At 46.9% G+C, this 25083-nt stretch overlaps 2 long non-coding RNA genes across 2 annotated transcripts in view; one reads left to right on the forward strand and one right to left on the reverse strand.

Moving 5' to 3' along the window:
* Positions 1 to 2444: 2444 nt before the first annotated feature.
* Positions 2445 to 25083, reverse strand: part of LOC121133297 — a 45499-nt gene continuing 22860 nt past the window's right edge. The window contains exon 3 of the long non-coding RNA XR_005870118.1: positions 2445 to 2524. This is a non-coding gene — a long non-coding RNA (uncharacterized LOC121133297). The remainder of the gene's footprint in view (positions 2525 to 25083) is intronic.
* LOC121133298 lies at positions 11539 to 13540 on the forward strand. The gene is made up of 2 exons (XR_005870119.1): positions 11539 to 11667; positions 12725 to 13540. It is a non-coding gene; the product is annotated as an uncharacterized LOC121133298 (long non-coding RNA).

Genomic DNA, 25083 nt, shown 5'->3' on the forward strand with positions numbered 1-25083 from the left:
ATACCCCCAGGACTAACTACCCAGGGGTGACACCACCCAGGGTGGGCTGGGTCTTCCCACATCAATCATCAATCAAGAAAATGCCTTCACGCCGGGCGTTGGTGGCGCACGCCTTTAATCCCAGCACTTGGGAGGCAGAGGCAGGCGGATTTCTGTGAGTTCGAGGCCAGCCTGGTCTACAGAGTGAGTTCCAGGACAGCCTCCAAAACAATACAGAGAAACCCTGTCTCAAAAAAACAAAAACAAAAAAAAAAAAGAAAAAAAAAAGAAAAAAAAAAGAAAATGCCTTCACATACTTGCTTACAGGTCAATCTAATGTGGGCACTTTTCTCACCAGATGACTCTAGTTTGTGTCAAGTTGACAAAAGACTAATCAACACAGTGGGATCTGTTTCTTGAGGCCCCAAGGTCTTCAACATCCAGTCATAGCTTCAGCTCCAGAGAAACTTTGCTCCCCTCCCAGACTCCCCAGGCCACCACCAAGGGACCTGAGACACCACCCAGAGTATAGTGTGGTCCTACCCTGATGTCCCACACTGGAATTTTGTTGATCTTCTGTAAACCCACGACAAGTATAAGCATGAGACCCACGAAATGAACTACACCAAGGAGAGAGGACAGACGGCAGGAATGCAGGTCAGGAGTACCAGGCACTACACCCTGCTTAGAGCTCCATGAACCTCAGTCTCATCTGACCTGCAGTGTGCACATCACACAGCCGTGTGTCCCCAGGACCTGCTGCACTTTCATGTCCCCATAACCAGCCCACTCGGTGGCATGCCTTCGGTTTTTGCTTCAATGCTGAACTCAATAAAAGGAAGAAAGCTAACTGAATACCAGTACTCATCTGTCTCTGTTCCTCACTCTGGGATATAATAATGACCAGCCAACTGAAGTGCCTGCTGCCTTGACCTCCCCTACATATAGACTGTGCTTTGTGTGTGTGTGTGTGTGTGTGTGTTTGTTTTTTTGTTTTGTTTTGTTTTGTTTTTTACGAGACAGGCTTTCTCTGTATTGTTTTGGAGGCTGTTGGTCCAGCCCGGCCTCGAACTCACAGAGATCCGCCTGCCTCTGCCTCCCGAGTACTGGGATTAAAGGCATGTGCCACCAACGCCCGGCGTAGACTGTGCTTTTGGACTGGAAAATTATATTTTTAAATGATGAAGAAGAAATTTGCCATCCCTCAGCAAGAAAAAAAAAGTCTCCTTGCAACTGACAGAAGCTGTTACAGTAAAACCACCACTAATCAGAGGAGATGGAGAAAAGTATGGTTGGGAAGAGCCATGGGCTGTGGGGGAGATGGGCTAGCTGGCAGCTGCGTGGCATTCCGGTCAACATCTATTTAACCAATGTATGAGTCAGGCCCTGAGTCCAGTCGGACCATTGTCATGAGGCTTAGGTAAGGTGGGCCACCGAGGACCAGTGTCTCCCATCAAGGACACAGGCAGGGACAGAGGAATGAGATCAAATAGTGGAGAGGCCAGAGGTATGGGCTTTGCCATCACCAGACCAAGGTTCAACACTAAGGCTTGTTTATTTCTGAGTATTTTATATGTAGAACTCCTGCTGGGAGGAAGTGAGACCCAGGGTTTGCAAATGAGATACATAGATAACACTCCAGCTCCTAGCCACTGAGGTTTTCACAGACGGTCTACTGCACCTGCTCAATGGGCACACAGCTTCCTGTGTGAGGATGTTCCAGTTTTAAAGAGGTGACAGAGAAGTCACTGATCTAAGCCCGTCAAGCTAGCAAGGGACAGCAGACCCAGAAAGCAGGTCATCTGACTTCAAGGACCTTGTTCCTGGTCTCACCCATCTGCTTCAGCAGAGTAAGCTTGTCCACTCCAAATCTCTGCCAGGGGAGAGGTGTGAGGGCATTTTCACAATATTCCGATGGCCATCCTCTCGGAGTCTAAGAAACTCTGCCCCAAACTGCAACAGTGCAGACTAGAAAGCATGAGGCAGCAGAGGTGTGGGCCAGTCTGAAAAGGAAACCCCACACACCCTGAGAGTCACTCTCAACACCTTGCCTCCCAAACGTCTCATTATTTACAACTGCTTTTTACCAGTCAAGCCCTGGGCTCTCGCCTCTGCCACCTCTGTCACCTTGGAGGGTGATCCAGGCTCCTCCCCATATTCCTTCTGGGGTCAAGAATGGTGTTTCTGCAAGACACCATTTGAGAGGCTCCCTCAGGCTCCAGGAAAGTGGGAAGAAATCTCAAACCAGTGCCCCAGAACAGGACAATCAGTGTCTCCCATCAATCCTCCTATACCAGCATGTCAGACTCTGGCAGGATTTACGGAATGGGAGGGACCCAAGACAATGGCTGCCTCTCCCCCAGCTCTCCAGCAGCCTGTTCCCACGGTGGGCTCCGGCAGAGCCTACGGCATGATGGGAATGGTCAGCTCCTAGGAGTCGCAGGCTGTATTCCCCCCATGGTTACCTCAGACCAGGGCTTCCCCACATCCTCCCTCTCTTTCTTCTCTGCGGCACTCTCCGTAGTCTCTGCAAGAAGTGTGTCTCCTTTCAAAGCAGAAAAGGAAGGAAAGAAAACAATGAAATAACTCTGCAATGTCTTGTTTGTCCTAAGAACAGCTCAAGCTGCTCCCACAAGCCTTTGGGGTAGCATCACTGCAGTTGCTGGGGTCAGAAACTAGACCCTGGCAGCCCGAACAAGCTAAGCTCGGTAACTTTTCCTCGCTGTGACAAAAGTACCAGTGCTAGGTAGAAATGGATATATTTGGAGAATATGGCCACATTGGGAAGAACAAAGATGCCAGGTTATGCTCCCGCCACTCCTAAAGTTCGCTTTGAGGATTTGGCAGGAGGTTCTGGTTTCTGTAGACAGTGTCGGTATGCGTGTCTGACAAAGCAGTGCCAGTCAAGGTGAGGTGCCTCCACCAATGTCTCAGCTGTCCTCAAGGTGATCTGACAAGCTGTCAGAACTGGGTGAAATCCTCTTCCAGAAAACAAGCATTGTCCCGTGCCCCCCGGCCCCCAAGCTGGCACCAGAACCCTAGTCTTGTCCTCCCAGCATAAGATCCCTGGGAAAATTCCAATTTCCTGGGGTCCAAGTCTCAATAGTCTAAGAGCCAAAGAGAGGGGCACAGTGTCTCTCTGGAATATCTTCCTGCTGGGCTGGCTGCAGAACCTGCGTAGGTCTGCATTTCCAGGGAACTCACATGAGAAGACCTGGCACTGACTGCAAGTGTAAAACTGAACACAACACACTCCCCAGTCATAGCCCTGCTATTACGCTACAGGCTGGCTGCCTTAATGAGCTTCAGTTACACATGTCACCTGTCCCTTACCTCCACTCAGGGCCTGGGCCTGGCTTAGCAAGCTAGGATTAGTGCCACAATGCACAAGAAGAGTAAAAACCAAAAGGCCTGAAGAGATGGAACTTGTGTCTTTCCCATCTCCCCTTTGGTTACCCTGCATTCTCTGCACTGTCTGATCATTGCACAGGAACTCTCTATCACCTCTGGAGACTGCGCCTATAGTCCAGTTGGCGCAGTACTTACTGTACGGAAAAGGGACCAGCCAAAGAAACACTCTGAGCTGAGCCAAAGAAACACACTTTGACCCTGCAACCAGAGCCAAATCTGACCCTAACCCTGTGCAGAAAACTAACCAATCCTTGAGCGGGAGCTCTAGCCAATCTGAGCTCAGTTTTGAAATCTGACCAATCCCCACCCTAGAAGCCCTATATAAACCCTGTGTCTGTTTAGCATGTGGCTGTTTGTGCTGCCTGGCTGTCCTCTACTTCTCTGGCAGAAGGCAGCCACTCTTCTGGATTCTTCCCTCCCAATAAACCCCTTGGATGAGTTTTGAGTGAAGGCCTTCTTTTGTGGCAGATCAGAGACGATTCAGGGTGGAGCAGAGCAAGCAGGGTTGTAACATTTCTGCAGGGGAAACTTTCCCCTGGCAGAGTGGAGTTCTTACACTCCACTCTCCACTCTCCCAGGAACAGAGCTGAACTGTAGCAGCTTCACCCTGGAAACTTTCTCCTACAGGAGCAAAACTGCTACACTGGGCGAACATCCCCAGCTGGAAGACCCTGTCCTGCCGGAGCAGAGCCGATACACTGGGGAAGCCTTTCCCTGAGGCTGGGCTGTAAGCTGCTACATTTACTGCAACCTGTGGTGGTCCTTGGCTCCCAAGCTCCAGGATACCTTTCCATCTGAGCTGTGTAGCACACAGTATTCTGTGGCTCCCAAGCTCCAGGATACCTGTCCCACCCAATTCATCCAAAATGCCTGCACTTCCCCAGCATGTACACAGCTCTGGATTCTACCCCTAGCACCACATAGACCAGGTATGGCAGTGAATGCCTGTAATCCAGCATTGAGAGATGGAAGGAGGAGGGTCAGAAGTTCGAGGCCCCCACCAGGTTTAAGGCTAGTCCGCTCTACATGAGATACAAGAAGAGGTCTGAGTATAGAGGGCAAGCAATGAGGTTTCCAGGTTCTTGTGTCTCTTTACAACGAATTGTACAGAAACGTGCGGATAGTTAGAGGAAAGGAGATGTTTATTACTAGAAGAGACAGAGGAACTCTTACGGCCTGGTTCAAAGTCTCAATCAAAGTCTCTGTCTCTGTCTCTGTCTCTGTCTCTCTCTGTCTCTGTCTCTGTCTCTGTCTCTGTCTCTGTCTCTGTCTCTCTCTGTCTCTGTCTCTCTCTGTCTCTCTCTGTCTCTCTCTGTCTCTCTCTGTCTCTCTCTGTCTCTGTCTCTCTCTCTCTCTCTCTCTCTCTCTGGCTTTTCCAGACAGGGTTTCTCTGTTTAGCTTTGTAGACCAGGTTGGCCTCTAACTCACAGAGATCTGCCTGCCTCTGCCTCCGGAGTGCTAAAGGTAGGTACCACCACCGCCCGGCCTCCGGCCTTTGTCTCTCTTAAATTTGTGCAGTCCTGACTTTTCTGAGCATGCTCTCTGAATGAAGCTCAAGTGGGCTAAGGGCTTTTCCCCTACTGTCACCTTTTGTATGTCAAACTCTGGAATTTTCTCCTTTACAGTTTTCCCAGTGAGGCATGCATATATATCCTCTCAGCATGTGAAACTTGGCTATCTGGCCAGGCAGCCCCTCCAGGCTGCCTTTCACAGATTCTTCAGGCTCTACCCTGAAGGCTAGGAAGACCAAAAGCACTGCTTAGCTTTAAGCAATCTACTTAAATGCCAGAAAAAATATGTCACGCCTAGGTTTAGGTCACTGAGGATGGAGGAGAGCATGGAACAGTATATTGAGAAAGATTCTGAGGCTGCCTCTCAGTTCAAACTAAAAGTACTCTGTAGTGGATTGGTGATGCCTGCAGAGGGCACAGAAGGTTCTCTGAGGGTATGAGTGTCAGGAAGCTGTCAACCTTGCTGCAGTATGTCAGACACAGGGGGTCGGTTGGGGTAGTGAGGGCCACAGAGCCATGTTGCCAGTCATGGAGCCATTTGTGAATCGCCATTTGGGGAGTGTCACTTTTAAGACTGTAGCCGTCATTCCTAGGAAGATGTCTGATACCATTTCAAACCATTTCCCCACTCTTGTCTGACTTGTTGAAAATTTCAATGTGTTTATTATTATTATTTTGTGAATGTGCACATGATGCATGTGCGGGGCACAGCTGTCCCACAATGCACATGTGAAAGCCAGATGGTGACTTCGGAAAGTTAGTTCTCTCCCTCCACCGTGGGCATCCTCAGGTCATCAGCCTTGAGTGGCATCAGCACTTTATCTGCTGAGCTCCCTGGCTGGCCCCTTGCTTGTCTTTTCCAAAGCCCTGTCATTCTGTCCACATTGCAGATGAGAAAGTTGTATCTCCACTTATTCAGATAAATCGACTCTCACCAATGAAAAAAATCTACACGTGTGGCTTTATACCAAAAAAAGTTGACTTTCTGGGCTGGGGAGATGGCTCACTTGGTAAAGCCAAATAAACATGAAGACCTGAGTTCAAATTCCCAGAACCCATAGAGAGCCAGACACACTAGTGTTAGCATTTCCACCGGTCTGCCCTCAGGGACTGATCAACAGCAGGGAGTCACCCTACTGTCAGCAGCAGCAGTCACGACCTGTGCCCACTGTTGCCACTGCTGCCCAGAGTCCTGCACTCTCCCCATGCGCATGCGCTATGTCCGGTATAAAGCACAAGCACCTTCTATGTCTGCTCTCTGCTCCTTCTGCTCTTGCTCGGAGGGAGCCTCTGCACCACCCCCAATAAACCCCTCGTGTGGGATCTGTTGCATGGACTTTGTGGAGCCCACTGGCTCCAACCCAGTCCCCTTGACTACAACACCCCCACCCTTAGATCCTTAGGCAGACAGGAGAATCTTCAGAATCTGGTGTGCCAGCCAGCGTGGATGCAGCAGCTTTCCAGGGACCCTAAGAAATGTCCAGCAAGATAGCTTAGTGGGTAAAAAGAGCTTGCTGAGCAAACCTGACAAGTAAATCGAATCCCAGAAAGCCACATAAAGGTGGAAAGAGACAACCGACTCCACAAACATCCTTTGACTTCCGCATGCACTCTTTGGCACAGAGAAAGGCCCTGCCGAAAACAAGATGAAATACAAGAACCAGCATGCAAAGCCTCTCTGTCCACACTCACACACACTCATGGGCACAAACACACACCATGCACACAATGATTTAATAATAATAATAATAACATCCGCCATCACCATGAAAACCCAGTGAAGAGACTCTGGTTTATGGTTTTCCTGGGGTTTCATGATCTGGCCCATGGGCCATTTCTGGTGCCACCACCTTCAAGGGTGTAAGAAGTCAATCAGTAGAGGAAACTCCAAAATATGCTCAGTTGAACTTCAAAACCACGAGACAAACTTTTATGATTCAGAGAGGTTGGTGCCCCCCAAATGTTGCAGCTACTGTCCAAGGGTACAGGAGAAAATGTTTGTGTGTTGAGTGGGGTGGGGGGTAAGTCTCTGATTTTGCCAGTTCAGAAACTCCCTTTCAGGCAAACTGTTTGTCTAAGCGGCTGGTAGGAGAGAAGTCAGAATACTTGTTTGGGAGACCTCCAGCCTGCAGGGCCTATGATGGGGTTGACTGCTTCATGGAAATCCAAGGTGGTGGGTTTCTTGAAGCCTTGTGCCTACTTTACTGCACTGGTTTTTGTTTTGTTTTGTTTTGTTTTGGGGGGGTCCTTTAAAGGGTTCTTGGGGATCTTCTGGAATGTGAATGCCAGTGAATTCTAGAACAAAAGGAATGTTTACCTTTGCCTGAAGATGGACCCCTGTCCACATATGTTTAGCCAAAGCCCAGTCACTTGATCCCTGCTTTACTGCAAGGGAGGCTGGGACATGTAGTCCAAGAGTACCCGGGAAGGGTAGCTGCCCGAGTGGGTAGGGATTTCTTTGCATTTCTTGCCTCTCTCCCCACACAATCATCCCTGCATGCACCCCACTCCCCTCCCCTGGCGCTATCACGCACATCCTCTTATCTCTGTTTCTGGGCCAGGAGTTACAATGAGAGTGCTCCAATCCAACCTCTCCCTCCCCACCACAGATAACGGACACTTGACCAATCGCAATTAGAGAAGGCTAAGAAACAGAAGACATTTCCGTTCACCTCAAAAGAAATTGCACAGAGGGGGATGGCAACCGCATTCAGACTATGGCAAACGCAATTGGCAACGTTCCCGGAACCTGAGCATGTTCATGCAAGGAGATGCTTGGCAGAATTCTCTTCCTCACTGTAAAACGGCGCTCCTGCTTCCAGAAGGCCCGGCTTAATTACAATATAGTTAAATGTTAAAGTCTTAGCCACTCAAGAACCACAACAGTTGCTTAATTACAGGGCCTCTGGAGGGGCCAGACAATTGGTGTTTAAAAGAATATTTCCTACAACAGCACCTTTTCACAAGGAGGCCCTGGTTCTTCCCAAACATTAATTAAGTTCCCCTCAGGAGGTCCCAGGCATGGGGTCTTTGATGACTGACAAAATTAGGAATCTTTGGGGCTAGAAAGATGGATCAGCAGTTAATGTTACAGAGAAATACTGGCCAAGAGGATACAGTCCCCGGCCTGGGTGGAGACCTACCATCCCAGCTGGGCTGGTTCAATCCTGTGGCCCAGAGACCACCCCCAGGAAGACTGGCTCACCTCACCATAAGCCACTCTGCTGAACAGAAAGGTGGAGTAATTAGCCCTTTAATGAGATACTGTACTTCTCCTTCCCAGAATCCCCCAGGGAACTTCAGGAGTTTGCCTGCTTTTCTGAATTATTCAGGAAAGTATAACGTTTCCATTTCTTCCTTCCTGAGCCTGCTTTCCTTAACCCTTTGGGTTTCCCCAACATCCAACATTTGGGGCTTGTTCCTTTCCTGCTGCCTCCCTCCCCGCCATGTGGCTGCTTGTCCAGCACATGCTTGGCCTCCGTGTCAGCTTAAATGACACTTTAAGATATATAGATCGTGCCGGGCAGGTGGTGGCACACACCTTTGATCCCAGCCCTTGGGAGGCAGAGGCAGGAGGATGTCTGTGAGTTCGAGGCCAGCCTGGTCTACAGAGAGAGTTCCAAGACAAAGCAATAAAGAAACCCTGTCTTGGAAAAAAAAATATATATATAGATATAGAGATAGAGATAGAGATAGATAGATAGGTAGGTAGGTAGGTAGACAGACAGACAGACAGACAGACAGACAGATAGATAGATTGTTTCCATTCACCTCCTCCAGGCAACTGCTAAAGTGTACTGTTTACCTGCCTTGGGGGTTGGGTTTTTTCTTTAAACTAAAAAAACTGTCTTTGAGCTTCCATTTGAATCCATTCCCAAATTCTTTTATTAATGAAACTAAAAACTCCAAGAGGGAACTCCAGCTCCCCCTGTGCCATCTGGAGCCATGAAGGGACGGACACCAAAGTTCCTGAAACACTAAGAGTGCTTACTGCTTCTGCAGTTTGGTTCCCAGCACCCACACAGTGGCTCAGAACCATCTGTAACTCCAGTTCCAGGGCTTGGATGCCCTCTTCTGACCTCCACCAGTACCAGGCCTGCATGTGGTGCCCAGACATACATGCAGGCAAAATACTCATACAAATACAAATAAAAAGTTCTTATTTATGTATTTATTTATTTATTTTGGTTTTTCGAACTCACAGAGATCCACCTGCCTCTGCCTCCCGAGTGCTGGGATTAAAGGCGTGCTCCACCAACGCCGGGCAAGTTCTTTTTTATTATTACTAGAAACCTTTGTCAGAAATAAAGTATGGCTCCGTCTTGGGGAAGGGGAGGGGCAATAGGCTTTAAGTACAGGCTGCACAGAAGTAAAACAAAGCAAGGTATTAAGGTATAGGAATGGTGGGGGTCAGAGCAGCCCACATTCACAATTTAAAAAGCTTGCTTTAAATAATTCGGCCATGATAATTTGGGTCAGTGGTCTTTCTCCTTGAATCTCTGGAATTAACAATCCCGGGCTTTGAGGTACATTGCTGACATATATAATCCCAGCAATGGGGAAACAGAGATGGGTAGATCCCTGGAGTTGAGGGCCAGCCAACCAAGCCAAACCAGTGGGTTCCAGGTTCAAGGAAGAACCCTAATCTCAATAAAATAAAGTAAAATGGAGAGTATCTGAGAAAGATACCCAACATCAACCTCTGGTCCCCATGTGAACTTGCACACATGCAAGCATATATATATACATACACACACACACACATGAACACACATACACCTCCCCATTAAATAACTTCATGAAACTGCTACCATGTTAGTGCATGGCATTTGGAGTAATCTAATTCTGTATTCCCTGGACACAGTCACTCAAATATAGCTCTACAATAAACTCTATTCTCTTTGAGGTGAGATTTGTGTTTTTGCATACACACACACACACACACACACACTTTATCTTTGCTAATTCACAGGTATAGCCATAATGTAAGTTTGGGAATTGAAGGGCCAGACCCTCACCCAGTCCCCTACTTCAGCTGCCATGACAGGCCGCAGAAAAGACCCAGCAAGATGTAGGCCCCTGACTCAGCAGGATGTGCTGAACCCCCTGGCCTTGCCCAACCTTGCCCTAATTACTGGGAATAAACTGCCAAACACCCTCCATGTGGTAAGGAACCAATCAGAAGTTAGCTGTCAAGCTTTGGATATGCTTTATTAATTAATAATAGTGGAATGCAGGATGTAGCAACCGCCCTAGGATGGCTTCTAGGCATAGCAACCTTTCTGCAACCGCAGCTGACCAATGAACTCAGGACAGGTTCCCCAGCATGGAGGTGCACCAACCCTGAGACCGTTGCCATGCAACTAGCCGATCCCTAGACACTCCCCTTGCTCTACTCCCAATATATGCCCTGTCCCACTGCTGCTCAGGGTCGATCCCTCCACTCTACCCACTGTGTTGGACGGACAGAGGACCCAAGTTAACTTGTACATTTAAAAGGCACTTTGGTGTTTTTTGGGATTTCAGAGTCTGGGCACAATAGAAATATGGTAAAAAAGATCCTTCTCATTTTCTTTCTTTTTTTCCCCCTTTAGCATTTTAATACAATATCCCACATAAACATCCTTTAAAATATTTCAGATAGGGGGCTGGTGGGATGGCTCAGCAGTTAAGAGCAGTGGCTGCTCTTCCAGAGATTCTGTGTTCAATTCCTAGCAACCACATGGTGACTCACGACCATCTGTAATGAGATCTGGTGCCCTCTTCTGTCATGCACACATGCAGGCAGAACACTGTATACATAATAAATAAATCTTTTTAAAAAATGTTTCAGACAATATTTTGTTCCCCGAATTAAGTAGTGCCAGGACGGGGCCGGTTGTCTAAGGAGACACTGAGATAGATTCCTGGGGATTGTGGAGTTTGGTAGATGAGCTATTAACACCATGGACAGACAAAGGGACAGGGGCATAGCAGAGGCCCCACAGAGAGTCAAGGCTCCAGCATTAGAGACAGACAGCATGGCAGGGGCTCTGAAGAGAATCAGAACCCAATCAGAGCCCATGTAGCTGAGGAGAGAAGCCTCTGTTTACATCTCTGAGGATGAGGGGAGGGTGGGATCAAGAGCCTGCAGCTAGGTTTTCTGATTCCCAGGCTGTTTTGACAGGGGGCTGGGGGTGGGGGTGGGGATCCGGGTAGTACAGAGAGAAGGTTATTTGTGGCACCAATGGTGCCAATACTTCAACATCAATTTAATGTGAGCTCACTTCCCAGGTAAGAAATCCTGGCTGCAATGTCCCAGTGGGTGCCTGTCCGTGTTTATGAGAGGGACAGCCGCTCAGCGCAGTCCAACAGTAAGTTCTTGTGGACATGTGAGTTCACCCTTCACTCCTGCTCAGATGGAGAGGGTAGGTCGAAGAGTGCCCTGCCTCAAACAGAGGCTGAAGGGGTGGGCTGGGACCCCCACCCCTAGCAGGGTGGGATAGATTTCCTGGACCATTTTTGGCAGACCTGGCTAGGTTAGATTTGGAGTGTGTAACATGCAACTTTGCCAAGTTCCGACTTCCACCCAGAGCTGGGCCAGGAAAGCGTGAAAACACGCTTGGAATTCCAAAAATGTGCCCTGTCTGGGGCCTCTGCTTGCCTTTCCCCAGACCCTCGGGGAGTTATAGACAGGGTCTGGGACCTCCCACTATCTGTGGACAAAGAAAAAGAAAACCCGTTCCTCTCCCACAAGCAGGATTAATGCTACAGACTTGCTGGAGAGGTAAGCAACCCACACCCTCACTCTGGGTTCAGCCAGGAGAAATCCTCTGCACCCCCAGAGCTGTGCCAAACAGTGTGCCTCGGGGGACCTGCTCTAAAGCAGAAGTCTGGATTCTTCACCCCAATAATGCATCCCAGGAATAGAACCCTGAGATCATTATAGGAGGGTTCAAAGCACTCAGGACACAGAAGGACAACAGCGGATAAGAGACAAGACACTGCGGGCAGGGGACAGCCATCAGGGAACATCACACCTGATTGTGTGTTAGGCATAAGGAGTAAGTCAATGAAGAAAAGTGAAAGAATAGATTCAGACCTCAAAAAGGCTAGAGAAAACCTTTACTGGTCTAAAAGGTTGGCGTCCCCAAACGCTGCAGCCCAGTATACAAGGGCACAGTAAAACACATCCTGTAGGGTCTGATAACAGTTTGGAGGAAAGTAGCAGGGAGGCATGGCTTCATGGGACCCAGAAACTGCTTTTCTATGTAAACTGTTTTTTGAACTGAGAAGGGAGGTAAATGGACTGCCTGTTTTTGCAACCTGTCTGGGCTGTGGGTGGGAGATGAGTCGCATTGCCAAATACCAGGCTCCAGGGCTCCAGGAACTACTTTCTGGAGTGCCATACATGGCTGGCCCTGATTTGGAAGGTGAGGGGAGTTCCTTTATTAGGCACAGTTCTGAGTCCAGATGGCACCTGTTGGGAGGCCCAGTTTCTTGTGTCTCAGAGCAAAGGATGATACCAGGGGCACATGTAGAACAGAGATAGAGACAGTGTATTAACACGAGAAAAGCACACCCAAGAATGGAGTAGGCTAGAGCTGGGACAGGTCTGAGGTTCCTAAGTCCCAAAGCTCCACGCCCTCTGGTGTTGTTCACAAGGTGCAGGCCTTCTGCAGGGCATGAAGATCCCTGCCCCTTCTACACCTGCCCGTGGTTACAGGCCGCCCATGGTTGGGAGGTGGTTCTAGCCTTCCTCAGCCGCTGATTTTGTCTAGATCTGTCAACCTAGACCCTTCCTTCTAATTCTACTCCTCTGCCACAATCATGGGCGTCTTTAGGTTGTTCCCACAGAGCTGGACCTGGAGCCTGGACCAGAAGCGTGGCTGTGAATGAGCTGAACTCAGAAACTCCAGCACAAGAACATTTGGTTTTTCCTCCAATCCTCACCTCCAGCCATGTGTGTCCAATCTCTCTTGGGTGTACCCAGGTGTAAAAAATCCAGTCCAAAGAGAAAGTTTCTCCAACCTGCCTTCTCTACCCACACTCCCCTCCCATGAGGTGCCAAGCAGGAGGCAAGGGCTATTGGGACATGGATGTTCTTGAGGGGGAGGGTGGTTAGAGAACCCATATTAGCAAATGCCTTCTCTTCCAGCCATTTAGTCTGAGCCCTGCCCTCCTGGGGGGAAGCCCACAGTGCAGCCTGTTAGAATGCAATGCCAGATGCCGCTCACACCATGCCCATCAAAGATGTGTGTCTCCAGTAACAGCTGATTCTGTGCATCTGCCTCAGCCTCCCAAGCCATCTATCGGGGCTATCCTGGCCCAGGTGATGTGACAGGGAGAGGCAGTGCAGAGATTGGATCATCTTGTATTCTTGCTGAGGCCATTTTAGGTTTAACTAGAATTTCACCCCCCTGATAGAGAAGCCCATGGAAAATTACCTGGCTGTATTCCAGGACCTGAGGCTGAGAAGCCCCAGTTTCTGCTAAACTGCTTGCTTGTGCAAAACCTCCCCCTGCAGCTGAGCGAGATATCAGGATATGATGTTTGCCTTTAAAAGCCCCTTGGTTTAAATGTCTGGGACTACCCTTCGACACTGAATACCTGAGTGTGGTCCCAGCCAGCTGGAATAAAGACTTTCATTTGACTATAAATTGTGTCTGAGTGGTCATCTCTGGTGAGCTGTCATCTCCCAATAACAGTGACACACATGAGGGAGTAAGTGTTAGATCCCTGATAAGCAGAAAAATAGGGAGAGGGGTCATTGCTCAGTAGTAAAGACCCTGAACTCTACAATGACTAACATCTTCCTACCTTGCTGACATAAAGCAAAAGCCTGCAGCTTAAAACGGAGGCCTGGAGGACTTTTAGTAAGGAGAGCCTCTGCTGATGGACCTGCCTGACAAGCTGAAGGCTGGATCAGGACATGTTTACGCCAAAGTTGTGGACTTATCAGCAACCTTGTGTTTTGTTCAACCTGAGTAACCTTAAATTAGGGGAGACTGGGAGACTGTTAAGACTCCAAGCCCTTAAGGGAAGGCTGTATTGGGGGCCCCTGACACCCCTCCTCTGCCTCGTAAAGGGTTTCCTTTCAGTGTGCTCTGTCATTTGTGTGTCTCCCCTCACTCCTAAATAAAGATCTTCTCTGGCTGGTTCTATCTGCTGTATCTGAGATTTTCCCCATTGCTATCTTTTGTACTCAAGATGTTTCATGACTTTTAATTCTTTAACTAGCAGGGAAAACAAACCCAATCAAGACACCTTGATGATAACGCTATGAACTAGTCATCACCCATATGACATTGAATTCCCATTTTTCCTCTGAAACCTACCCAGCTGCAATGCCTATGAACGACAGTGACAAACAGCACCACAAAACAACCCTACGGGCGCAATAGTGGCACTCAGATCTCGGTAGTAACCAACAGTGCTATATAATTGACCTTGAGGCCTGTTCAACAGGAAAGAAATCATGCCTTGAACTGGAAATTCAGCCAACCTCCCATAGATCCTAGAGGAGAACCTACAACTGCCAGTTTACTAACCCAATACCCACAGATCAGTGTAGTTCTCACCCTTCATCAAGAAACTTCATTCTGCAACAGATCCCATTATAAAACCCACAACTGATCAAAATATAGAGAACAAGTGATTGTGGGGCACCCAGCACCAACTGATACAACCACAACACAATTCCTGCACCAAAACCCACCAGTCCCGTAGAAGTGGTCCCGAATGAGAACTACCTAGATGAACCCAAGGACACAGAACTTAACAATCACAGACTTTACCGATGATTTCAAAGAGGTTAAACAAGACACAACCAAACAGCTTAAATAACTTGAAGAGAATGAATTTAAAGAAAATAATGCCTGATTGATGACCAAGAAAACTTGAACATAAAGGTGAATGAAATGTTGAAGACAATCCAGAATTTGAAACAAAATTCAATAAAGATCTAGAAATGCTGAAGGGAAAAAAAGCTGAAATGAGGGTAGAATTGAAAATTCAATATCCCAATTAAAAATCTCAGGGGAAAGGCTTACGAGTAAAATGAATCAAGTAGAAGATAGACTACCAGGATATAAAGAAAAGGAATTGAAGAGTTAGACCACACAAGCAAAGAATAAGAAAAAATTAAAACACAGAAAAGGAACATGAAAGAACTGTTGAACACCACAAAAAAAAGCCAAATCTTTTAATTATAGGTATAGAAGAAGGAGAAGAATACCAGGTCAACAGCATAGATCAAATCTTCAACAAGCACAAAAGAAAACATGCCTAAACTAAGATTTATCTATACAGATACAAACACACAGAACACCAAACAGACAAGATTAGAAAAGAAACTCCTCACAGCATATCATACTTAAACACTAAATATACAGAACAAAAAAAAGTATTGAAAGTTACAAGAGAAAAAACATAATTCACATATAAAATAAAGCCCATTAGGATAACAGCTGATTTCTCAATGGAAAATTTGAAAACCAGAAGAACCTGGAGCAATGTACTCCAAGTTCTAAAGACCATGAATGCCAGTCTAGACTACTGTACCCAGAAAAACTGTCTACCATAGTTGAAGGAGAAAGAAAAGTGTTCTAGGTTACAAATAGGATAAAAGAATTCATGTTCACCAAACCAGCCTAATAGAGAATACTGGAAGCAATACTTTGTACTGAAGAGAGAAGCATAGCCAAGAGACTAAAGAAAGAAAAAAAGTGAAGCTATAATTCCTGAGACACAACTTTGAATAAGAGCACAAATAGCAAGGAGGCTTGAGAGATGGCTCAGTGGTTAAAAACACTAACTGATCTTCCAGAGGCCCTGAGTTCAATTCCCAGCAACCACATGATAGCTCACAACTATCTGTAATGAGATCCAGTGCCCTCTTCTGGCCTGCAGGCATACATGCAGACAGAACACTGTATATAATAAATAAATAAATACTTAAAAAAAGAACATAATTAAAAACTGCAATCAACACACACCTTCCAATGAAAACTTTAAATATTAATGGCATCAACTCTTCAAACAAAAGACTCAGGCTGACTGAACTGAGAAAGAAACAAATCCATCATAGGAGGGAAAGGTAGTTCAAACAAATAGAAACAGAAAGCAAACAGGCATCACTCTAATACCTGACAAAACAGACTTAAATCAAAACTAATCAGAGGAGATAAGGAGGAAGAACACGTTATTCTAAATATATGTGCAACAAACTCTGGTGTACCCAGCTTCACAAAGAGCTGCCACTGACATTAAAGACATATATTAACCCCAACTCAACAACAACTGGTAATTTCAATACTCCACTTTTTCCAATAGATAGGTCATCTGGACAAAAATAAACAGTCTAAATTAAATGACATCATGTATCAAATGGATATAACATACCTACAAAGTATTCTACCCAAACACTAAATAACATGCAAATAATATACATTGAACTCAGGCTATGAAAGCATCTATAAATAGACCATATACTGTGAGACAAATTCAGACAAATTGAAGTAACTCCATTTATCCTCTCTGAACACTGTTAACAGTTAAAACTGACAGCACTATCCCTCATGTGTTGCCTCCACTGCAGACACTCATTAGCTCTTCGGTTTTTGTGGCATATTGAATCAGCCTAAGTCACAATCTTAGACTCCTCAAGCTAAAAGGAACCTTTTTTTAACACATTAATTAACCAGCCTCAGACACTTCCTTACGACGAATAAAAACAGGCTAAGTAGCTGGGCCTTGCGGTGCATACGTGTAATTCCAGCACTTGGGAAGTGGAGTGTCTTAGGGGTTTCTATCACTGTGAAGAGATGCCATGGGCAACTCTTAGAAACAAAGTATTTAATTGGGGTGACTCGCTTACAGTTTTAGAGATTCGGCCCATTGTTATCATGGTGGGGAGCACAGCAGAGTTCAAGCAGACATGGTGCAGGAGGAGAAGCTGAGAATCCTACATCTTGCAGGCAACAGGAAGTCTACTGAGACATTGGGAGGTATCCTGAGCATAGGAAACCTCAAAGCCCACACCCATAGTGACACACTTTCTCCAACAAAACCATACCCACTCCAACAAAGCCACACTTCCTAATAGTGTCAGTCCCTATGAGAGTATGGGGGCCAGTTACATTCTAACTACCACATGGAGGCGGGGAGATGAGGAGTCTAGGCCAGCTTAAGCAAGATCCTGTCTCACAGATAGAAAGGTAGAGGCTAATACAGAGGAGTGGCCCAGCTGCAGTTCAGGGAATGATGACGGTGAAGCAGAGGTGCCCCGCAGCTCTGCTTGTTAGCAATGTTTATTTCCTCACCTGGCCCATGCTTACACAGCTGTTCAGTACATTACCAACACAATCATGTTTGGTGCCTTTTCCTGTGTGGTTGTACACTTAAGAGAAAGAGTCATTAAAAAAACCACAAACCAACAGGATGGAATACTACACACATCTCCCAGGCCTGTGATAAAGCCTTCAGTGTGAGCCCATGGCAAGCTTTACAGTCCACCTGCTCTCGGGTGGCATGGACATGACCTCTGAGAGATAAGAGAGGGTATATTCTCTAGAAAATCCTCTACAGAATATACTCATTTGGTTGAATCTTGGGACAGAGAGGTGGAGGTTATGTTCTACGGTGAGGGTTTGAGCATGGCTCCTGGAGAGATGGATGGGATATGGTGAAATCAGGGAGGCCTGGAGTCTCAGCATGTCCTCTTCCAAACACATGACTGCCTCTGACCTAGTCAGGGACTATTTGGGCTGCTTCTGCTGATGGGACCAAATGCTTCCGTGGCTGTGTGCTCCCCACAGTGAATGAGGTGTAAGAGCCAGTCAGTATGGGCTGTGGCCGTGGGGTTCCGGGGCTGGAGAGATGGCTACGTAGGTAAGGGCAGTTGCTGCCAAGCCTAATGCCTGAATTAGATCCACAGTAACTACATAGTAGAAAAAGAGAACTCCTGCAATGTGTCCTGTATCTACTCTATCCTAAACCCCCCCATAGAACACACACACACACACACACACACACACACACACACACACACACACAGAAAGAATACCCCTAATGAATAAACAAATAATGTCATAATAAAAGGAAATATTTCAATATGCATGTTTTTCCCCTAAGCACTTCTTTTTCTTTGTTTCAGATTTTGTTTGATGGCAGTATCTCCCAGGCTGACTTGGAATCCTTGATGGAATCAACAGTCTTGAATAGTTTTAACTGTTAAATTGACACAACCTAGAATCACCTGGTAAGAAAGTCTCAATGAATTATCTAGGTCACGTTGCCCTGTGAACCTGTCTGTAGGGGATTATCTTGACTGTTCATCGATGGGAGAAGACCCACTCCCTGGTTTGGGGCCCTGAACTGTATAAGAGTAAAGAGAGCTAGCTGAGCAGAAGCAAAAAGTAAGTGCGTGTCTAGTCTCTCTCTGCTCATAATTGGATATCATGTGAATAACTGCTTGAGTTCCTGTCTTGCCTTCTCTGCAATAATGGACGAAAACCTGGAATCATAAACCAAATAAATGCCTTCTTCCCTGAGTTGTTTTTTTTTTTTTTTTTTTTTTTGGCCAGGATATTTTATCACAGCAACAGACCAAAACCAGAACAGTGAACAACCCTGAAAGAGCAAGAATGCTCTGCTACAGGAAGAGAACACCCCCTCATGAAGACGTGAGTCCCCCACCCCAGATGTCTGCAGCCCTCGTAAAACCAGAGCCATCCCATAGGCCAGCCAACCCAACTTCCTGGCTCATAAATCTTGAGATAAATATGCTTTGCTTCAAGCCACCCAATCTTGAGAAAATTTATGCAGAAAAGATTAATTCAATTCAGAATGCTTTACTGCCAGAATTAACATCATCTACCCCCACTCTCTCTGTCTGTGTGTGTGTGTGTGTTGTATGCTCATGTGTGTGGGGGTACATGCGAGTGAATTTGTATGTGGAGGCCAAAGGACAATCTCAGTTTCCTTCTTCAAGTTTGTTCTCCTTGTTTTTTTATTTTTTGAGACTGAGTCTCTCACTTGCTTGGAACTTAAGTAGGCTAGACTGAGTAGCCAGTAAGCACCAGGGATCCACCTGTCTCTGCCTCCCCAGCTCTGAGATTACAACCATGCACCAACACAGCTCTCCATTAGGGCTACTTGATGATTCTCTGAGGGGGATTAGATTTCCCCAAGCCACTGGTCTGAAGAAGACACAAAGAGACAGAAGGGGCCATATTATCTCTCATAACTTAGTGTTGGTTGGAAGTGTCATTCTCATTAGTTTTGGCATATTCATCATTAAATATGTGCTTCATGGTTAGAGAGACGGCTCAGTGGGTAAAGTGCTTGCCACACAAGCATGAGGGCTTGGATTGGAATCCCAAGAACCCATGTAAAGTTAGGCATAATAGCACGAATCTATAATCTCAGTGCTTCTGTCTCACGATGGGAAATAGAGACAGGAGAGTCCCCAGATGCTGTGGGACAGTTAGTTGGTCTGCTGTATACAGTTCCAAACAATGGAGTCCTTGACTTAAAATAACACCTGAGGTGGTCCTCTGATCTCCGAACGCTCACTGGAGCATATGGGCACCATATTCACATGCATACAAGGAGGTGTGTGAGTGTGCACACACACATACGTACACGAGCACACACACACACACACAAAATCAGTCACTTCAGCTCAAGCATGAAGATCTGGGTATTGGAGAGGGAAACATAGGCAAACTTCACGTGTGTGGTTTTAAAACTACCCCAGACGCCACGGCGTGGTTTTAACTTGCATCACTCTGATGGCAGAAGACAGAAACCCTGACCCTGCACTATGTTGGCACAGTCCCTGATCAAGTCTCTCACAATTTCCTACTGTACTGTTTGAGTTTTTCTTATTGATTTGCAAGAGTTCTTTATGCATTCAGGCAGGAGTCTCATGGGTTCTGTGCTGCAAGCTCCCTCTCTGAGCTCACTTTGGCTCTCATAACTGCCCTTTGGTAAGCAAATATGGTAACACAGACGATTTGATCTGCCATCCCATGGTCTGGATTTCTATACCCTGTTTTAAAAGCTCCTCTGTACCACAAGGTCACCAATTCTCGCGCCATCTTTATATGCTGTTCTTGTTGTTTTTAGGGTCCCATATAACCCAGGGTGTCCCAGAGCTCACTACACAGCTGGTCACCAAAGATGACCTTAAACTTCTGATCCTCCCGTCCTACTGCTGTACTGGTTAATTTTGTCAGCTTGCCACAAACTATTGTCATCTGAATAGTTGCAGTAGAGGCCATGTTTGTTTATTCATTTATCTATTTTACTGTATAGGTACCAATGGGGGTGGGCTGCGCGCATGCTCGCGCACACTGATGTGAGTGCAAGTACATATGTGTATAAGTGCACCTGAGTGTAAAAGCCACAGGTTGACATCCTGCATCTTCCCCAACTGTTTTCTGCCCTAATTTTTTGATACAGGGCCCTGAACCTGGGTTAAACTACCCAAACCTCGGAGACCTTCTGGGATTTCAGGCACATTGGACTACAACTATTAGAGGCAGGGGACCTGAACTCGGGTATTAATGTTTGCGTGGAAGGCACTTTGCCCACTGAGACATTGCCGCAGCCCCCTTTTCCTCATTTAGACACTCAGCAATCCCATCACTAGTTACTATAAGGCCTTTTCCCTCTGCTCAGCCAGTTGTCATAATCGAAGTTTGTGTTTATTTACAGGTCTGAACACTGTAAGCTGATATACTTTGACCGACAAGAAATTAACTTGCAAATTTACTGCCTACCTGTACTGCCCACTTGTATCAGATTGTGTGGCATGATTATGAATACCAATTTACCACTGACTTCATCCCATAGCTGCTCTGATTCTCCCTTCACTCCAATACACAAAAAAATGTTCATTAAGTCTGGTTTATTTTCTTGCCTCTGCTTTTGAAAATATAGAGAGTGCTAAAGTCCAGCTTCCTGATGCCTAGTTCTGTATGAAGGTAGCAGGCAATGTGGAATGGTCCCCACAAGTCCTGGTGATTTTGTTAGAGTCTAGGTGATGGAGCAGGGAGGGGAGAGGAGAGGGACTCTTGAAGCATGCATGCAGCCAGGAGGCCATGCAGGCAGCCAGGAGGCCATGCAGGCAGCAGGAGGTTAACCCGAGTTCTGCCTACTGCATAAATCTTGGCTGGAGGATGGAGAAAAATCAGGCCTGTCCCATCGCAGTCAGAAGGGTGCTGGGGAAATGGTCCTGTCAATAAAGTGTTTGCTGCACAAACATGAGTTCAGTCCCCCAGAATGCATGTTTTACTATCCAGATGCAGTTGTGCATACCTATAATCTCAGCACTGCGCGAGTGGAGATGCAAAGATCTCTGGGGCTTACTGGCCAGACAATCTAGCCAAACTGCCTCATGGAGATTGAGGTTTAGTGAGAGATTCTGTCTCTAAATAAATAAAAGATAACAAGGAATAGAGGAAGACATTTAATGTTGACCTCTGATACATACAAACATGCAAACACACAGACATGCATGCAAACACTCACACATACAAACATGCAAACACTCACACAGACATGCATGCAAACACACATACATACAAACATGCAAACACTTACACAGACATGCATGCAAACACTCACACATGCAAACACTCACACTGACATGCATGCAAACACACATACAAACATGCAAACACTCACACTGACATGCATGCAAACACTCACACATACAAACATGCAAACACTCACACTGACATGCATGCAAACACTCACACATACAAACATGCAAACACTCACACAGACATGCATGCAAACACTCACACATGCAAACACTCACACTGACATGCATGCAAACACACATACAAACATGCAAACACTCACACTGACATGCATGCAAACACTCACACATACAAACATGCAAACACTCACACTGACATGCATGCAAACACTCACACATACAAACATGCAAACATTCACACTGACATGCATGCAAAAGAAGATCAGGAGGAGCCCAGCACTGGTGGCCCATGCCTTTAATCCCAGCACTCAGGAGACAGAAGCAGCGGGTCTCTGTGAGTTCGAGACCAGCCTGGACTACCAAGCGAGTTCCAGGACAGCCTCCAAAGCCACAGAGAAACTCTGTCTCAAAAAACCAAAACAAAACAAAACAACAAACAAAAGTACAGGAGGGCCTTACACATCTATCTCATATTTAAACAGATAATTTATTAATGTTTAAAAGATAAAAATAAACTTTTAGCCTAACTGGCAGTGGTTGCTCTTTAGAGAATAGATAACAAAATAATTTCTCAGTTGGTCATGCTAACAATATGCCTATAATTCCAGGACTCAGGAGGCTGAGGTAGAAGGCTCATGAGTTCAAAGCCAGCTAGGACTACATAGCGAGATCTTGTCTTAGTAAAATAACAAAAAGAAACAACACATCATTGGTTCCTATTGGTGGCAAATGGGGCTCCTCCTATGAGCATGAGATCAGCATGACATCAAGCATTATCTAAATGACACAGGGCAGCGAGGCCCAAACTTCACATGAATGAACCTGGGTGAGCATGTATAAAACACAGACCCAAAGAGTTCTGAAAAGCTGGTGGCCTGCTCCTTCAATAAAATAGGATTCTCCCACACCAGGAGCTATGGCAGGGTTCCCTCAATCAACAAGGAATCTGTGTGTGTGTGTGTGTGTGTGAGAGAGAGAGAGAGAGAGAGAGAGAGAGAGAGAGAGAGAGAGAGAGAGAGAGAGAGAGAGAGAATGGCTGCCACTATTCCATTGTGGAGGAAGAGAGGTTACATTAGGAGCAGACTGCAGCACATGCATTCTTCCCTCCCTGCAAGAGCGGAGGGAAAGGAGAATGAACATGCAGAAAATAATCTCTGCAGGCTATACAGCCATAGGTGCACTGGCCAGCAGGAGTGTGGTGTGCATGGCAGCAGGACTCTTCACCGGGAGCCTTTTGCTGCTCTTGGCCTTGGGGTTAATTGAGTAGCCTGCCAGCCCCCAACGCCAAAAATGATTATTTCAAGATAGAAGGGGAAAGGCACAAAGCAGCGTGAAGGAGCTCATCTCTTTGACTGGGCCAGCGTTCAGAGGCCCAGGATGGGAAGAGCGTGGGCTGTGGTCATCCTAGGCAAGAGGCCAGCCCAGACACGACTGCCAATACCACAGGCCCAGGAGCCAGGACCTGCCCAGAACACTCACAGCAGCCTGCAGGCCATCCGGAGCTGGCTTCCCAGGAATGTGTCTGCCTCCTCGGCAGCTGGCAGAGGCGGTGCTTTTCCTCTGCAAGGCGGCTGTGAAAAATGTGGTAAGGCTACATCTGCAGGCAACAGTTTGCGCATGGCTTGGATTAGGAAGAACACTCTCCACCTCTGAGGTGCAGATCCCGGCTCACTGCTACAGCCAAGTGAGCACCGTGGGGAGGGGGGAGCAGATTCCAGGGGCAACACCAGGACACGTGGCAAATGCCGGCAGCAGCTGTGAAGCTGGACTCTACAGGAAAGGGGAGGCTGCCCGATGCTAGGAAACCTGGACTGGCGGGGAAGGGCACACATGAGAAGGCAGGGGAAAGCGACGCCATGTGTATTCTGAGTAGTGTGCCTGTGTGGACCAGAAGCCTGGCCCTGCAGCAGACTTGTATCTGCTGTCCATCTCGCATAGGCTGGATGCGGAGCCGGAAGCTTTGGAGGCTGGCAGAGAACCCATCCATGGATTCCCGCTTTCCCACTGGCCAGATGGGTCTGCAGAAAGTTCTGGTCGCCCGTTAACTTCAGTTACTTCCTCTATGATATGAGATGGCAGCAGGGAGAGAAGAAAGATGTCCCAAAGAGGCAGTGACTCTGTGGCAGTAGCACTATAACAGTGGTGGGCACTTGATCTGCTCCATGATCCTTGTTCTCGGTGGAAACATAAGCCACCATCTCGGTGACTGCCACCCATTTGTCTCTGACCTGCCGAAGGTACATCCACCTCAGCCACCATTCACCTGGCCAAGGCTCTGTCTGAAGGACAACTGTCCTACAGAGCACATCATATTACCCAGCCCAACCCAACTGACACACACCAGTCAAAAGGACTTTCTTTAAAAATCATAGGAGTAAAAATAAACATGGTTTTATTGTGACACTTTATACATGTACATAATGTATTAATGTATTTCAATTCACAGAGGAAACCTTTTTTTGGTGTGAGACAGGGTCTCACTATGTAGCTTTAACTGTCCTAGAACTCACTATGCAGACCACCAGGCTAGCCTCAAACGCAGAGATCCTCCTGCCTCTGCCTCCCATTTTTGTTTTTGTCTTTTTGGGGGGCATTGTTGGTGATAGTAGTGGTGGTGGTGGTGGTGGTGGTGATGGTGGTGGTGATGGTGGTGGTGGTGATGGTGGTGGTGATGGTGGTGGTGGTGATGGTGGTGGTGGTAGTGATGGTGATGTTGGTGGTGGTGGTGGTGGTGGTAGTGGTGGTGATGGTGATGATGGTGATGATGATGGTGATGGTGATGATGATGGTGGTGGTGATGGTGGTGATGCTGATGGTGATGGTGGTGGTGATGGTGATGGTGATGGTGGTGGTGGTGGTGGTGGTGGTGATGGTGATGGTGATGGTGGTGGTGGTGGTGGTGATGGTGGTGGTGGTAGAGGAGGAGGAAACTGCTTAAAAGAAAAAAGCACCTGCTGGGAAAGCCTGGTGACCTGAGTTCAATCTCCAGAACCCGCAGTGGAAAGAGCACTGACTCCTGAAAGTTGTCCTCTGACTTCCACCACCTCCTGTGGCATGTGTGTGCCTATGTGCATACAATAATGATAAGAATAATAGGTAAAATATAAATTAAAACAGGATCAGATAGGACCATTTGAGAGGAGTCACTCCTCTATTTAATTTCTCTTGTGGACTTTAGGCCTGGACAAAACCAAACATCTCATAGTATCTAAACATCCATAGCATCAAAGCCTTTCTCTGCCATCTTCCCTCTTCTGCTCCAGTCCATGTGCCCCAAGATCTTTGCACCAGTTTTTCTCTCTGCTGAGAGACCTTCCAAACGTTGTCTGCTTCATTCTCGACTCAGGTGACCATCACAGCCTCCTTTTCTCACACAGTAAGCAAATCTCCCTCTGCCCTCTGCCCTCTGCCTTCTCCCTGCCTGATGTCACCTCAGGGACCTTTGTGAAAGGACCTCGCCCTCAGGACAGA

Source organism: Mesocricetus auratus, unplaced genomic scaffold, assembly GCF_017639785.1.
Source record: "Mesocricetus auratus isolate SY011 unplaced genomic scaffold, BCM_Maur_2.0 Super-Scaffold_100021, whole genome shotgun sequence".
Classification (NCBI taxonomy): Eukaryota; Metazoa; Chordata; class Mammalia; order Rodentia; family Cricetidae; genus Mesocricetus; species Mesocricetus auratus.